Source organism: Scleropages formosus, chromosome 9, assembly GCF_900964775.1.
Source record: "Scleropages formosus chromosome 9, fSclFor1.1, whole genome shotgun sequence".
NCBI lineage: Eukaryota > Metazoa > Chordata > Actinopteri > Osteoglossiformes > Osteoglossidae > Scleropages > Scleropages formosus.
The window spans coordinates 19078364-19096328 of record NC_041814.1 but is presented as its reverse complement, the minus strand read 5'-3'; positions in this window follow the sequence as shown (position 1 = coordinate 19096328).

Here is a 17965-nt window from a genome sequence, read left to right as displayed (position 1 = left end):
AGAATATCAAAAAGCTCAGCTCTGCTACCAGAAAAAAAAACAGATTCTCTTGCTTTGAATTATTATACCTACACAACGGCTATAATATTCCATGCATAAGTTCTTAAAATATTTAGGCAGTGCGGATTTTGCATACATATAAAGCTGATACATTGTGGTAATAAAAAAGAGTCACATAATCAAAAATAAAGCCATATAAATTTTACACATATCCTCAGCATCCACATTACATCATTAGGCATCTCTTGGATCATTATCTTCTTACTCGCAGACGATGCATTTCCTCACAGCCAGTAAAAATTTATTTACACAGGAGACCAATTTATTTTTCTGCCTCTGATCCAGCTATTTGCATTGACATCCAGGTCTGATGTGTAATTATGACAAGTTTCCCAATGAACTGTAACATTGTATGTCTGGCTCAAAATATGTAGCTTCTTCCAGTCATGAGCTAGCCAATATCTGCAAGACCACAACCTGACATTACGAGTCATAAAGGGATGAATTCATATTTCTGAAATTCATCACTACCTAATGCTCTTAGATTTCCTCCTTTTTTCCTTTTTTCTCCTGTTAACTGTGTGCATAAGTCATAAGGATGAAATGGGATAGCCAGTGTTATACAGAACACATCTGAAAAATCTAGAATACACACTGGATTCTGTATATTTTTCCCTATAATAACTGGAAGTGTGGGATTTTTTTCTAAAAGAATTGTGTGGAATTTTAACCTCAGCCCTTCTTGGATAAAATGAAGAATTTTAAAACCTGGTCACCTCAGTGTAATTTGGATTTTGCCCAGCTGAGTTCTTGACTGAGCTGTCAACTGAATGCATAACATTATTCACACACACACACACACATTTCCAGAACCGCTGGTCCCTTACGGGGTCACAGGGAACCGGAGCCTACCCGGCAACACAGGGCATAAGGCCGGAGGGGGAAGGGGACACACCCAGGACGGGACGCCAGTCCGCCACAAGGCACCCCAAGCGGGACTTGAACCCCAGACCCACCGGAGAGCAGGACTGCAGTCCAACCCACTGTGCCACAGCACCCCCATCTAACATTATTCAAATGAAGTTAAACTGATACCTCTACCTCAGAACTGATGTTAGTTTCAATTATGGAATTCTTAGAAGAGTGGAAAGATGAATGAAGAAATTTGCCTTAAAATTAATACTGTGGTCATTATTTCAGATGAACAGTTGCAAAGTAAATTGTTCTTTACCTTTCAAGAATTAAGTAACTGAGGCAAATAAATCCATGCAAATAAGGTTTGCTACTATTACTGATTCATTCAAATGTGACTCAATTCTAATTTGCTCAGTTTTCCTTAAGTTTCTTAAATTCCTGCAGAGGTCAAGTAAACACAACATATTTCTTCTGGGTCACATATATTTGTAACAGTTAGACCATGGTTACCCATGAGTGAATAATTAAAGGCTAAATCACAGTAAAATTAGTAAAAAATTCAGTTGTAACAAAAATCAGCAAACCATGGGAGTTGTCAGGAAAGGGCATGAAAACCCTTGGCTGAAATTATTTAGAGGGATAAATCTGATTTATAAGAGCCTTTTCATCTAGACAGTAGACCACGAGTTGGCCTTGGCTCTACTCTCAGATGGAGATTTTTGTGACGTACTGAAAACTCGATGGCTAATCTTCAGAACTCATAACTATAGAGAAATATGATGACATTAGAGTGTGAAGCTAATGTCTGAGTGAGTGTCACACTCACAAGGTGCAACCTAATAAACCCTTTGTGCTTTGAAAGAACATCATTAAAAAAGTTCAAGACCTCTGTTTCAGAGGTCTTGCCAGGAACTTGCCAGGGGTTCAGGATAGGAAATCCTTGGCTCTGAACTATTTGTATAAGATCAATGGCCTTGTCAAGGATTAACTACAGGGCCTCCTTGACTCTCCAAGGCATTTCTTAACAAGATCAGTCAGGCTTATTGTGGAGGAAGTCATCTCTGTCACCCTTTTCACACTTCCAGCAAAGCAATCGACACCAACCAGTGAAGCAGGTTGATAAGGTCTCTGGACATGTTAGGTACTTTTAGTGCACTGACTTGGATCTGGTGTAGTCTATAGGATTCTCTTTTATTTCTCACAAACATATACTGATGCACCTAATATGAAACTAATATGAAACTAATTTCCTACTTACGCTTTCTTTAAGTAAAGGACTGGCTTAGCAACTCTGACTTTTTATCAGGGCTAAAGATTTGTAGACGTATGGAGGTGCTGACTGCACAATATATTAATAATTTTCTAACGGTGTCTGCTGTTTAACAGAAAATACACAGATTTTAATGACAAATGCAGCCCAGCCCAGTGCTGAGTTTATGTAACAACCCGCAAGAAGCAAGGTGGGAAAAACGGTAGCAACTGGCATTGACAGTGTTCACAGCATTGCACCTTTCATTTTAAGGCTGGTGATTCAATCCAAGACCAAACAAGACTAGGAAAACCAGAGAGGGACAATTTTATCCAGAAGCTGTGCAGTCTTTGTTTTATTTTTTTCACAATTCAAGAAATATCTGGTAGCCGGAAGTTGGAGGCTTTTGAAGGAGCAGCTTAAAAATGATTTTGCAGTGTTTAAAATGACTTTTCCAGGGTGGAACATGACTTTTTCCTGTGTGGAACATGACTTCTCACTCTTTGCTGACTGCTCCTCTGTGCCATCTGGTCCTGAGCGCACAGACAGCCAGCTGGCAGTGGATCCAACGTCCTCCGATAGAGTGCTCTCCATCATGCCCCCTCCCTCTGTATCCAGCAAATGGGTTTTTACTCAGAAATAAATAAATAACTAAATCGTAACCTCCACACTAATCATCTGGACAGGCAAATGTAAAGTGACAACTTGAGGGGCCATCTCCAAAACTCAAACACACTTATTTGTTGGCAGGCCAATGCTGGCATAAACACAGCTCTTCTGCTCATCAGCAGTCGGTAAAAGGTATGCAGTCAGAGTCTGTACTGTAGGTGGATGGGATCATCATGGCTCACGGCAACTCTCCCCTTCTATTCAGACTTTGTGCTTCCAACACAATTCTCCAGTAAAGCACTGGAAAAAAGGGGATCATCAGTATATATGAACTTCCCTTGCAGTGATAATGGCTGTAGGCAACAGGCTGAGCTTGCATTAGGATTCTCCCGTGTGTGTGTGTGTGTGTGTGTGTGTGTGTGTGTGGTTGTGTGTGAGCGTGTGCAGTCCTTTGTATAACAGCAGCATCAGTCATGGGGATCTATCACTGTTGCTGTTACCCTGGACAGTGAAATGAAAAAATAGACTCCAAAATTTATCATGTACGATTCGCATTACCGGGAGCCGTTGGGGAGAAAGGCCACTAGTTTTGCTGGAGTTTGCACCGTGTTCTATGCTAAAGGCTCACAAAAATCAAGTAGGGCAAATAATTTGATCCCCAATGCTTGCACTAGCATGGAGAGAAGGATAAACATCTGCTGAAAATGCGGAACAGCACATGGTTATTACAGCGAATGACAGCTTTTAAATGCAGCCATACTTTACAAATCATATTTGTGTCAATGAGACGCTACATTTATAACGCGGGGGAACTGTGAAATCTGCAACCCGATCTTATTGAGTAACACATATGGGTAATACCTGGACATTAAAGTCAAGAGGACAAAAATGTACTATGCAAGGGGTACCTTAACATTAATACCTCCCCAAGTTAATAGCGGTTCACGACCAATATCGTAATGACGCAGTATGTACTTGTTTCCCTCATTGATTGAGAGACTCCCGAGGTTGCCTGCAAAATGAAGTTCATGTCAGGAGTGGGACGCAATCAGCTGCACCTCACAGAGTCTCAGTCGAGTTGACCTGATTACTAATCACACAACAATCTTATCAATGGCTCTAATCACAGCCCTTGGTTTATTTTGCTCACTGTGGTCTGGGGAGCAGATTTACCCTTGTTTCTTTGTTTAAGTTAAATCCCTATAAAATGCAGGATTCCAGTTGCGACTGAAATAATTACTGCATGTCTAATAAGGAGAAATGTAATGGCGGCTAATTAGACTTTTAACGGTAAATTTTTCAGCCCTCAGCATTTGTGTCACGGGCTGCCACCGTCTTTGAACCGTTTCATCCCCGGTCCCAATTTGCCAGAGTGCTTTGGGTTCTCACAAGTTTATTAAAAACGTCTCTGATCTCCCGTTCCCATTACTCTAAGTGCCATGGCAGTGCTGAGTGCACGGCAGCGCTTGCTCTAAGTTGAAAGGTTTGTCACATAAGGTGCGTAGGATTCGCACACCTTCAGCATGAGATTTCACATTTCCTTGGTGAGGTATTACAGAGTTACGGTCAGTAATTCAGTGTACTTTGTGCAGTACATAAGTAATACATTAATTACACATTATCCACATAGCATGGCCGCACTCGATGAACTTCTGTTATTTAAACACAAGCCATTTATCCAACTGCTAGACTAACATCATTCAAAAAATGTGATTTGTAACATATGGACTGAATTGTATTTCTCAGACATATATTGCATATATTGCATATTGCTGTATATGATGAAGTTGTACATGGCCTTCAGAGCCATATGGTTTCTGAGCATTTCTGGAAATGGTGAAAATAAAGATTTTTCCTCCTCTTGCCAATAAATATTTATTTTGTTTTATATTATGTGAATAAATGAATGATGTTAACCAAGCTCATCAAAAACTAGAGGCTCACCTTCAGTTTCAAGGAAATTGTGATCACTGTCACTGCTTACAGATTCAAGCATATTAACCCTAAACTTGTACATATGAAATATAGCATGTTATTTTACTTTTTCCACATCCACGACTTTACCCAGGAGCAAAGCCAGCATGACGCAGTAGAGCTCCAGGCAAAGTCACTTGCTACCATCCGGCTTTCTTCTGGATAGGTCGAGCGCGCTGTGTATCGTGGAGCTGAGCGCTTGCACAGCAAAAATTCACCCACCAAGCCTCGGGAGGAAAAGTGTCAAGTGTATTAATCATACAGAAATATATTCACTTTGCCCAGGGTGTCAGGGGGGTATTAACCATCACCTGAGCCTTCAGAGAGAGAAGAGTATCTGCTTAAGATGGGAGCAAATAGGTCAGGCTGGTCTATCGTTCAGAGGATCTCCAACAGGAATTGTTAGTGTCAGAAAAAGAGGAAGAAATCCTCAGAGTATGCTAAGATTACCAGGAAAGGAGACTCTGGAGTATGCCTTAAAATACCAAAGTGTAGTGCTTACCAGTCAGGAATAATATCGCAGTTTATTTTTGGCAGAATTAGCTGGATTCAGTGTTATCATGCTTCGACTATTATGAAATAATTGTTTTATTTGTTAATCTTTCAATAAGATACATAGACTCGAGCAAGTAAAGCAAAGCACTTTTACAAAGCATGTCTGCAAATTATATAATGATTTCACCCACAGACACTCTTAACGACATTTCCCTACTAGTAAATTCTGAGTACATTCTAGACCTCACTCAAACACCATACCAATGGCTTTTGATATTTCTATGTTTATTGCATATAAAATACACCTGGATTAAACATATTTGGAAATAAGACAGCAGGGCAGCATGGTGATGCAATGGGTGGCACTGGTGCCCCAGAGCACCTGGGCTGTGTATTTGGAAAGAAGTTCAGATCCATCTGAGTTTGTGTGGAATTTGCATATTTGCCCTCTGTTCAGGTGCTTTCGCTCCCGCAGCTGAAATACATGTGCTTCAGGTGAGTTTGTGACTTTAAAACTTCTCATAGTGTATATGTTTGAGTGAATGAGTGTACATGTGATTACCCTGCAGCGGACTGGTGCTCTATCCAGCCCGTACCCTGCCTTGCGCCTTACGGGATAGGCTCGAGACCACAGCAACCGTGTACTGGATAAGTCGTTATCACTTATGAATGGACAGATGAAAATACAAGTGTGCAATAAAACATCAGAATAGCCATTTCAAACGTTAACACAATAGCAACTGAAATTTGCATAAAGTGTTAAAGGAAATTTACATTTACATTACATTTGTTCATTTAGCAGATGCTTTTCTCCGAAGCGACGTACATCTCATAGAAAATACAGTTTGTGCATTACACTAGGAGAAAGAGACATAGCTGCAGATGTGTGACTCTTAAGCACAATTAGTTTCCTTCACCATATGCACCGATGTTCATCACACAAGTAGCTACATAAAACTTTACCAGAATATCCAAAATTCCTAATCACCTTCCCGGTAGTTTTTTTTGGAGATACATATAAACATTTACATTACATTGCAGGAGTGGCTCTGCAAAGGATTGATCCGAGCATCATCATGAACATTTATACATGAAATAAATAGCTTTTTTATTTGTCCTAAGAGCAAGACGTGGGCAAGGTGACATTGAATTCTGCAATAAAGCAATGGAGTTTTACAGACTTCATGTCATTTGCAAATATTGATCTCTTGAATTATGTTAATCGCAGGCTTCAGTAACTATTGATGAGTTATTACTAGCCAAGATGCGGGGTCACGGGGATATGTCACGGAAAGTCACTGAACACAGATCTGTGCGCAGAGCTGTGGTGACAGTTAGCACGTGTTAGGAATCAGACATGTGCCAATCCTTGCAGCTCACAGCTCACAGAATTGTTGTTGTTTATAATTCTACGAAGAGTTGATGTCATGGGTGGATAATACTGAGATGTCAAATTCTGCTGGATAAATAAAGCTTTTTAAAGGACTAAATTGCCAGAATGAGAGACAGAGACATTTTCAGAACCGCTTGTTCCATACAGGGTCGCAGGGAACCGGAGCCTACCCGGTAACACAGGGCATAAGGCCAGAGTGGGAGGGGACACACCCAGGACAGGACACCAGTCTGTCGCAAGGCACCCCAAGCGGGACTCGAACCCCAGACCCACCGGAAAGCAGGACTGTGGTTCAACCCACTGCGCCACCGCAGCCCCCTCGCCCAAATGATCACCTTTCAATAATATCTATATGTATGCATTTACAAAACAATTTGGATATATAAAATAAATGTCTCTCCTAATGTAATGCACAAACTGTATTTTCTCTGAGATGTACGTCGCTTTGGAGAAAAGCGTCTGCTAAATGAACAAATGTAAATGTAAATCACATGACTTACACACTCACTGCTCTTAAAGGCTTGTCCAAGTGATGGTTGCAGTGATCCAGAGCCTATCCCGGAATCACAGGGCTCCAGGATAGTCAAGGTACATCCTGGATGAGATGTCACTCCATCACAGATTAATCACATATGGTATGGTATGATAAATATTGTCAATTTGTGCATCATTTTTTGTGACATAAGCCACTGCGCACTTCAGAATGATTAACATAAACAGTAATGCATAACTGAAAGCTATCACCAATAGCATTGTTGCATGCAAAACTGAGCCAATACTGCAGCTGTAGCTGCTTATAGCACTTAATAATATGAAAACGATTGCTTCCGATGGGCTGGAAATAGTGTATAGTGGCAAAACTCTCTTCGAGCTATTCATTCGTCACAAGCCCATTGTGTGTGATGTTCATGTTGGACATTAGTTGCAAATTTTCTTGTCTCTACAGTGCCGAAAACAAGAAATCAGATAAAACATAAATTTTTAAGTACTTTTTCTTACATTCTGCTTTCTGCAGTGACATTGTTTTTTCTGCATTTTTCCTCCTTATTGTCTCTGTATTCACACTGTCAGTTGTATCAGTAAGGTGTGCTGCAATGTTTCAGCCGAACGAAATTTATGCAAGCCAATGTGTTTCCTCACTCCGATGTTATTTAAACAGGCCCGTATTTACTGTGCTGCATTCATTTTTAAAATGTTCTTATTAAAAGATGTGCTGGCAATCCTGTCGATGCAGAAAGTCCCTTATGCAATCAAACGAACATTTCAGTCTCTCTTACCTCATTTAATGTGAAAAAATCCTGGAGCAAAATGCACCAAATGAAAAAGCTTTCTTCTGACATTGCTGTACTATTACTTTTTTGAAAATAGCAGCCTACTGAGCTTTTCCTGAAGTGCAGCTGTCATTGAAGCCGTGGGATCAGCTATCCTGAGACTCCTGTCTGTGATCACCGATGCAGCCATCATACCCTGGGTGCAGAGGGAAACGTGCAATACGGAGACCGGTGTGATAACTACCTAACTGCGTGCATTTAAAAGACAAAAAGGTTCACGGCATCCTCGAATAATGTGGGCTCTTATGTGTCTTTTGTCAAATCTAGGTACGGCATCAAAGCTTTTTTCCTCATTTTTTCGGTGCATTACGGTTACATTTATTCATTTAGCAGGTCGCTTGCAGTGCTAGATACGCTGCACTCCTCTGTTCCTTCTTTCACTGCCTCTGCGAGACGTCTTCCGGGAAAGGTTCAAGGGGGCTGGTCACTGTGCAGTCAGCACCCAGTAGAGAGCAGGAGACTCACAGCTCATCCTTCAGGGCAGCAGGCATTTTGCTTTAACCACAAATAGAAAAAAATAACAAGAATTTCCTGCAGTTATTGATTTTATAGACTAGAGAACCTTGTTATAACAATGCTCTTACTCTTTTGTGCATCCCACAATAATCCTATTTATAAAGCAAAAGTGAAACGGCTCTGTGTCTCCCAATAAAAGTGTAGAGCTGATGCAATGACTTATTGCACAGGGGGCACGAAGCAAAATACAAATTGTTGTGTCTGATCCTGCATACGAGAGCAGCACTCCTCTGCCATAGAAGGGAATCAGTTCGTAGGCACCTTTCCTCATTAGCTGTTCTGCAAGCAGCATGTGGTATAGCTCTTAAAGGCTCAATGATCTGTAGGTTGTTGGTTCATATCCCAAGAAAAACCATGCTGTGATACCCTGAAAATTGCAGAATTTCTCAAGGAAGGTATGCTGCTCTGTAATTAGGAGAAGTTGGAAAGAAGCTTTGGATAAATGTGTGTGTGAAGAAGCGTGGCAATATTTGGATTTTCTCTTGGACTGCAGAATGCTGCTCTGTATCAAATTATGGGTAGATGTGAGTAGATTTTTTCTTTTTTCTACATTTCTTAGCTGTTGCACAGGCCAGACTGACACCTTGGTGTCAAACCTGTAAATGTAACCACTGCCACTGGTGCAGGAGAGGAAATTGAAATGGCAGGGAGGTTAAAGGTGACCTGTTGTGCTCCCACCGCTGGTCATGTTGATCGAGGGTCATGTGATATTTACTGTGTCACAGTTACTTCATCCTGTCAGTTCTGCAACTCACGAAAAAATGTCCGTGACCATTTGGTGCCTGGAATAAATTTACGTGCAATTAATTTGTCTGAAAAAAATCTTCATTTGCCCATTTGAAAGGTACTGTATTATATGGACTAAAGAGAAGGAAACACCTGCATGTTCTTCACTACCAGTCTGCACACAATCCCACGGCGTGGAAATTTCAGGACGAGCTGATTGAGCCGCGCTATTCGATTCAACATTTTATTAACAAGTTGCGCCGGCTGTTGGGCCGCAGTCCTGCTCTCCGGTGGGTCTGTGGTTCGAGTCCCGCTTGGGGTGCCTTGCGGCGGACTGGCGTCCCGTCCTGGGTGTGTCCCCCTCCCCCTCCGGCCCAAACACACAAAGGCTTCAGCTGTGAAAACCATGTCTGTCATGCCATTTTTCACCTTTCCTGCAGGCTGTAGGTGAAATGGGCCGAGGTCAGAAAGCCCTCACCAGCAGTTTGGGAACAGGGCTCGCTCTCTGGGAGATGGAACGCTCGGGTGGCTTGTGGAGGCCACGTCATGTCATCCAGAGGAGGTGAAGCCACTCTGAGCTGCGTGGCGACTCCAAACCCGTCAAATCCTCTCAGGTTCCAGGGTAGAACAAGGTCTTCTGCTCGGTGCGTTTGAGGTAATAATGACATTAGAAGTGATTGGGAAGCGATCTATTTCAGTATTCAGGACAGACTCGGCCTGTCATCTCCTATTTTCTGGGCAATTGAGAGCAGGTTCTCGTGGACGTGCGTCTATTTAAGGTTAAATTTGTGAGGAGCCGAGGTGTCTGGAATAAGCAGATAAGGACGGTACCGACGGCAGCGCCCCCCTCCTCCGACAGAGGTGACTGGGGAGGGGGGTGGTGGGGGGGGAGGCTGCCTGAAAGGAGAACACTGTGCTTTGAGGAGCGTGAGCGTGAGGCAGATGAATCCTGACAGCGCAGAAAAGAAGGCGACAACTTTATCGGCCGCCCATAACAATTAATAACCTGCTTACAAGGCTGAGTGTTTCAAATGCAGATGGGATTTTCGCGGGCACATCTCAGTTTTGGATCCAGAATGGCATGGAAAGAGACGTGCTGCATCTGTAAGGTGTCATGCTTTTAATGACTCATTCTAATGAGCATCATTCACTGCATGTTACTGCATTATTGCACAACAAGAGTGAACGGCGAACATTGGTTCTGACATTAAAAATAGTACTACGTGCATTCGGATATACGACTGCATAGTTACATATTATTACAATTGCTTCAGCTCTATACCAAAGTAAAAGTGGTAGCATGATGCCGCTACCGGCAGTGAGTTGAGGTTTAAGGGAAAGTTGTAGTTTGGTTGGATCAGTGATACGGACCATTACAACACACAGCTCTGCGGAAGAGAGAAAAATAAAGAACAAAATGAAAAACATGATCATAAACAATTTTAAAATTAAATCAAAAATAAAGGGTATGTTTTATGCTCCCTGTGCTGCCTTGCACGCTGCGTGCCCGATCTGCACTTGGGATTAATGCGGCAGGTTCTCCCTGCTATTACATCTTCAAACAAAAACTTGAATCACCAAAATTGCTTGAGTAAAACGTCCACTTGTGCCAAGAGGAAACAGTGTAGAATTTCAATTCATGTTTCACTTTTGGTAAAAATAGGTTAGTGCTAAACACCAAAGTTTCTAATAAAAGGAGACATTGTTGATGGATCTTTAATGTAACCAGAGTAGTTAATAAGACTTTAAACTTGCCTTGCATCTGTACCCTCCTTTGTGACTTCAGACATTTGAGTTGCATGAAGCATTTGCTTTCTGTAGAGCACAAATGTATTCGCTGTGAGTGTGGTGAGGAAGTACATGCCAGCTCCCTCTGTCTTTACGAATTTCTCTTAATCTTATTTCCTCAGTAATCTTGCCTCTGCAAGTCAAAGAGCTGGAGAAACAATTCACATTTCCAAAGCAATTTCTTCACTGTAGAGGACCCTCTTTCTGCATCAAGGTGTGCTTTTGGATGACAGGAACCTAGTAATCTAAATAAAGGTGGTGTAAGAGAGAGAGTGAATGAGGGAGAATGTGTGTACTTCCTCCGATTCTCAGTTTTTAGGGGTACATAATGTGTACAGAAAAGAGGGTATGAATTTAACTGGCCGTAAATAGTGCCTCTGAGATCCCTTAGATAAATTGCGTAATCGTTAACAAACATCTGCCCTAAGTATATTTGTGTGGGTTTAACTCTTTAACAACTCATCAACTCAACCACCACAATGCCAAATTATGGAATGTCTCATAGAACAATGGTGTCACATGCCACCAGTATAGCTTCAGACACTTGTGGAATCTATGGCAAGATGAACTAAAGCTCTTCTGGAAGCTTGTGTTGGTCCAAAGTCCTCTTGCAACACTTCATGTAATTTCTTTTATTTTTTCTACTTCCTTTATGTAGAATCTGATCACCCTTAGCTGGACTCAATCCCTATGCCATCAACTAGCTCCTTAGCTGCCAGGCGCCACCTATAATCCATTGTGCCACCATGTCCCTTACAGAGTTGGTGCTTTTTGAGCACAAACACAATGTCGATTATACCCTACGGCACGATTCCTACATCCTCATAAGGAAACATAACTCATCTCAGGATTCTTGTTCTGAATCACAGTGTCCAGTTTGCTGTTTCTGAATTCAAAACACACAAATACATCTTGTGATATAAACTGTAAATGTTCACAAGGGAGCCCACAATACACATCATGTGAAAGAATGAAAACTGCCAAAAGCCAAATCTGTTGAAGGTTCTAGAAAACTCCTTTCCATTGACACCTAACGAATGCATGAAGGTGGTTATGTTCAATGGGAAATGAATATAAAATTTCCTCTAGTTTATTACAACTTTAGCCATGTGAAGTTTTAGATTTATTGTCTTTTTGTTTTAAATTGTCTTCAGTAACATTCACTTTACACAAGTTTAAAGAGGAGTTAATTGGCTCATACACACTATTTTCATGCATGTTTTGAGGGTGTTTCTACAATTATTCTCTGAAAACACACACACACACACACACACACACACACACACACACACACACAGAGTCAATTGTTACAATTGTTACAATCAATTTCACCCAATCGATAGCAGTGTCTTGGGAGGAAGAATGTGCTAGGCCCCCCGCACCAGATGTTTGATATTCTTGGTTCATTAATTTTGGTGAATGGGAGCGCAGTGACAATAGAAGGTGTAGTGTGTGACACAGCCATAGCGTGTTGTTTCAGCTCACCTGGGATGTGCTCTGTATCGCTTAAGCAGCTGAATATACCAGCCCTTTATTGCCAATCACCTCGTTTCACTCCTGTTTCATACCCACTGTGTGAGGAAAGGACCGCCATTGTCTATCCCCCCATCTTTGCTGAAAAAGGGGTGTCGAGATCGCAGCTGCTATCTCTTTAACATCCATCATTTCGTTGTGTCTGATCCCACACCTGATTGCAGATATTGTACCCCAATCATTCCCACACAAGACAGGGAAAAGTTATGAAAAATGTTATCGATGCTCCATTATCCGTGGCTGTTCTGCTACCGCGAGTAACAATAGAAGCGGCAGACATAGCAGTTTCTCCACAGATAACCATCAACATGTCGCTGTAGCTGCAACCATCCAATATCGAAGATGATTTTTATTGTTGTTCTTGTTGTTAAAGAGAAAGTGGAGATGGATCTATCGCCCTGTGTACTTAGAGAGTTAACAAACAAAATGGCTATTGCAATTGTGAACTGCTCAGCCTGAGAAGAATTAGTCTTTTCTGTCACTTTTTCTAAAAGTACTTAGGCATTAGGCCAAAGAAAGTGAAGAACATTTCTGCGCCGTGAAGCAGGGACTCTCAGTGGGTTTAAATGCTTTTGAGTGGTTCAGCTGTCATTTGCCACTGAGCAGCATCGGTGACACAGAAAGCACAGGGTTGAGTTTCACTTGAGAAATGTAAGAGACATAGTTCTGAGGTCTGGGGCTCTGCGACAAACACCGGGTTAACAGTCATCCCTGTTCGGTGTGCATTCAAATTGGCGACGTCTAATGAAAAAGGTTATGGGAAAATCAATTTGCCATGAAATGATGTGGATCTGTGAAGTCAGGTGTAATCGGTGACGTTAAAAGTTGCAAGTCAGGATCATGAATCTCTATTTCTAATTTGAGGCTGACATCTGGCACTTCATTTTCTCAGACCAAAAAGTCTAAAAGACAGAGACAGCTGCAGTCTTGAATACATTTTTATCCGAGTTTGAAAAGTGATATTTATTCTTAAATATAGGAAAAAGGTTTACTAACTGCTCTAGTACGTATTTCTGTCTGTTACAATTCATGGATGAGGAAAAATAAGCTACATAGCATCATTTTATGGAGCAGCTCAGAATGAAGTATGTATATTACAAACATTCAGACTAAGGGCTCTTTTGTAGCTTCTCTGATCTCTTTTATTCTTGCTTGAATTTTAGTCACTTTTTCTTCTGTTCTTTTAGTTTATTTGATAAAACACAGTCTATATTATGACTGCAGTTGTTGTCTTCATTATTAGTAGTAGTAGCAGTAAATATCAGCACAACAGCAACAGTAATTTATGTAGATGAGGCCTTACTAGATGTCAAAGATATACTGTTTGACATCTAGTAAGGCCTCATCTACATAAATTACAACAGGCTAGATGTCAAAGTAAGTATGTTTTTCTTCAAAATAATAAAAAGCAGTGTGCCCCTCAAAAAATAAACAGTTCTAGGGACTATTTTGGGGACTAGTCTGTCATTATCGGATAGAACAAAAGACCCAACACATCTTTTCTAGAGTAAGCCATAAATTTAATGCGGGGCATGACTTGCAATCAGTTTGCGCATTGTCCAAATGCATAGTGTATTCTTGCATAGAACGTGATCCTTTCACTCCGTCTCTTGGCATTCAGAGCCATATATCAAATTCATTGGTGACAGGGTTAAGATATTGGGATTATGTAGAAACCTTTATTCCGAAAAAACTTTGAGTGGTTAGATTTCGTTTCACGTTTTCTCTAATTCCCAAAAAATCTTAGTGCAGATCTCGGACCTTTCCTTCCTTCCATTTTTCTCCTCCCTGTGAATCTCTTTCACATTTTCCATCATCTGCACGTAATCCTGCTCTCTCCATTTATTGTCTTAATATCAAGTACAGCAGAAGATAATGGAGCGACACTGTAATAACAGCATGGCTTAAAAAGGTCTCCCTAGGGAAATATATTTGATGCCTGCAGAATGTCAATACCTCAAAGGTCCTCGCATGCCCTGCCTTTATTATTTTAGCACAACTACATAATGGCCCTCATATACATAACAAAAGCTGAGGGGAAAAAATTGCTGAGTTCCTTCAGTGGGCACCTATGCTGGGAAAGACTGTCATTGAAACCACATTCCTATATTCTTTTCTAAAAACCTTTGACTATAAAGATTTGTTCTTAATGTTGAAGTGCACTTCTGCATTTTACTGCAGAATTATGCATACGTAATAAAAGAAAATTGCATATAATGGTCATCTTCCATGCATTAATGCGATGGATGTGTTGCAATAATTCTTTTGACAGCACTCCTATCCAAAGTGCTCTCTCTCGCTCTTTCTTGCTCTCTCTCACATACACAAACACGGTAGTGGTTGATTGACGCGTTTGGCGGCCGTGCTTTGACCTGGATCGGTGACCTCTGCTGTGCGCTGAGTCCGTGTGAGCCATGGGCTTGGCGCGAGAAGGTCGGTTCTCCACTTCCTAAGCCCTCTTATCAAAGGCACCCTGCAGTCCACCGGGTCGACAGGAGAGTCAGTCCTTTGCTCGGAGCCCCAGGGGCCCATGCTAAGCCTTGGCTGGCTGCTCGCTCACAGCTGCAGAGGAAGCTATGTTTCAGACAAGCGTATGACAATCGCCATCCTACGAGGGAGAAAAACATGCTGTCAAATTCAGACTAAATGTGGAAATTTGGAAAAATTATTAATTCATTACAGTTTTGAATGTTACAAGGCAATAGAATCAGGTTGACGTACATAATGATTGAGACAAAATACTTCTGAAGTCCTTTACCTTCAGCAGGGGTCCACGTTTTCTTTGCAAGTTCATATGAAAACGAGTGGTTAACATGAATGTAGGTTTGTGGCAGCACATGGAGTAGGGGACACACCACCACAACACCTTGAGCGGCTGCCAAACTAATGAGCAACTGGCAAACGCTCTGGTTTCTCCTGTCTGTTCAACCTTCCAAAGCGAGCGCAAGACGGAAGGAGGCCACGCCGAGCACAAGGATCGCTAAGAGACATCCGATCGAGTCATAGATCAAGAATCGTGTTCCTTTTGTTTATATTCATTTTCCCATTCTGCGTGCCAGTGTCTTGCCTTTGACCTCTTTAGTTTCATCCTTAATTGTTTTTCACATAGATATTCCGATATTGCGAGTGTGTGTTTGCTTGAAAATAAAAGCCCATCAACTTTTCCCTGAAACCCATGTCCCCGGTCTAGTGCATGAGCGTGGACTGCTTCCAGTGAAATTCCTGTTCCACTATGAATATGTGGCAACTGGTACATTGCAGAGAAAGGGGGGAGAACAAGAGTGGCGGTGAGCATCATGTTGGCTTTGGGAGTTTGTTTTCAATGGCTGACAGGTTTAATGCAACTGTGCTAAAAATACTGTATGAATTGCTGCAACCCACACCCTTGTGTTTGAAACATCAAGTCAAATTAAAGTCTTTGTTTGGGATAAGGGAGCTGAGCTTCCGTTGTGACCTTTTCAGCAATTTTTTTTTTTTGGAGGAGGAGGCGAAGAGCAGGGTTCCCCTTGGTGTCCCTGGCAAGCCCTCCACTCAGGACCCCTTATGGGTGACAAAGAGGTAGAGTGACAGGGCCGCTAAAAGGTCACCTGCGAACTTCAAACCCCTGCTGCCCGGCCCATTCGCCCACTATCCGTCATACACCTTGAACAAACAGCCAGATAGAATTATTCCTCTCGGGATCGAAACCTTTTTGAAAAGATGAGCGAAGACAAACACTGGTCTGTTTATCTTTCTTTAATATAACAGAACTTGAAAAGCAAAACAAGATAAAGAAATGAGAGATTAAAAATAAAGTTAAATGCAATTTCCTGAGGATTCTCAGCACAATAAATTAACATTTCCCATCCCTTTCCATGGGATATAGTGTTGAATGAATGAAGACATTTTGTAATTCTCATACTGTACATTAATGGACTTATTTAACAAATTTATTTGTAAGATAATTTAAGCACCTACATAGAGTTAATGCTAAATTCAGTGTATTAGCTTCACTATTATAGAACTCTGCTATTAAAAATCCAAGCCATATGTCATAAACTGAGCCCTCTGTACTTTCCATAAAGAAAAAAAATCATAGCAATACAAGGTGTGTTTTTATTTTAGCAACATTTTATCAGCTGTATTATATATGACATTTACAGATACATGGAGATATCACGTTAGATACACTGTGACACATTTATACCTTCATAGGGTATCTTTGCCTTAGTTTCTGTAGTGAAGTTGCATTGGTAAGAGTAATTTGGAAATGGAAAGTAAATATTATCATAAATAATGATAACAATATCTTTGATATGCCTCATCAGGCATCACGAGTAAACACCCTTTAAAGTATTTATCTGATCTTCATTAAATTTTGGAAGCTATACTGTATACAGTATCTGACCTGTGTGTATGTATCACTTGTACCTTTTTCCTAAAAAACAACAAAGGCTGTTCACAATGTTCTTTTGCATTCAGTTACATACAAAAAATTGTAAAAATGATCTTTATTCCATAACCTTCTGGAAGTACTAATTATCAGGTGCGTATTGTGCTTTTTTCACACACACATTTTCGGAACCGCTTGTCCCATACGGGGTCGCAGGGAACTGGAGCCTACCCGGCAACACAGGGCGTAAGGCCGGAGGGGGAGGGGACACACCCAGGACGGGACGCCAGTCCATCGCAAGGCACCCCAAGCGGGACTTGAACCCCAGACCCACTGGAGAGCAGGACCTGGTCCAACCCACTGCACCACCGCACTTTTTTCAATAAATTAATATCAAAATATTGCGGATACTAGCAATAAAAATAAATTAAAGTTTATGAGACCCAAATCGTAGGCAAATATCAGGTTTCCTTTTGTTTATTACAATATGATTCAATTATGATAAACAAACTGAACAGCTGAGCGAAACCGCATTTGGATGAAAATGCACATGTTTTATCTCTCGCTTCCCATCATACAGCACATTTACATTTTCAGTAATATTGTTAGATTCTCAAAGGAACAATTTATAATGGGTTAAAATTAAAAAGAAAATCATATATTGAAAGCTTCTTCTCAAGATTTATGAATCTCGTATAACCTACAGGGTTAGAGTTACAGTCACTGACTCTTTCTCCTTTCGCTGCATTCTCCACTAGGTTGGCTTCTGTTCCCACCATACGATTACTACAGTGAATTTCAGAAAACTGAGCATATCATTGAATTAACTGGGAGAAAATGGGTCTGTTTTCCAGGAAACGGTCATCAGAACGGAGACACGAAAAGTGTACCCCCCCAAAATACCACCTTCTTAAAATCTGCTGCAGACCTGTTTCTTATTAAAGGATTATTCAGAATTCTGAAATTGATTCTCGAAGCTACAGGTATCCCACCTCTTTGAGAAATACTCAAAAAAAAAAAAATGAGAGAATGAGAGCCTACATTTCTTGATACATGTAATGGCG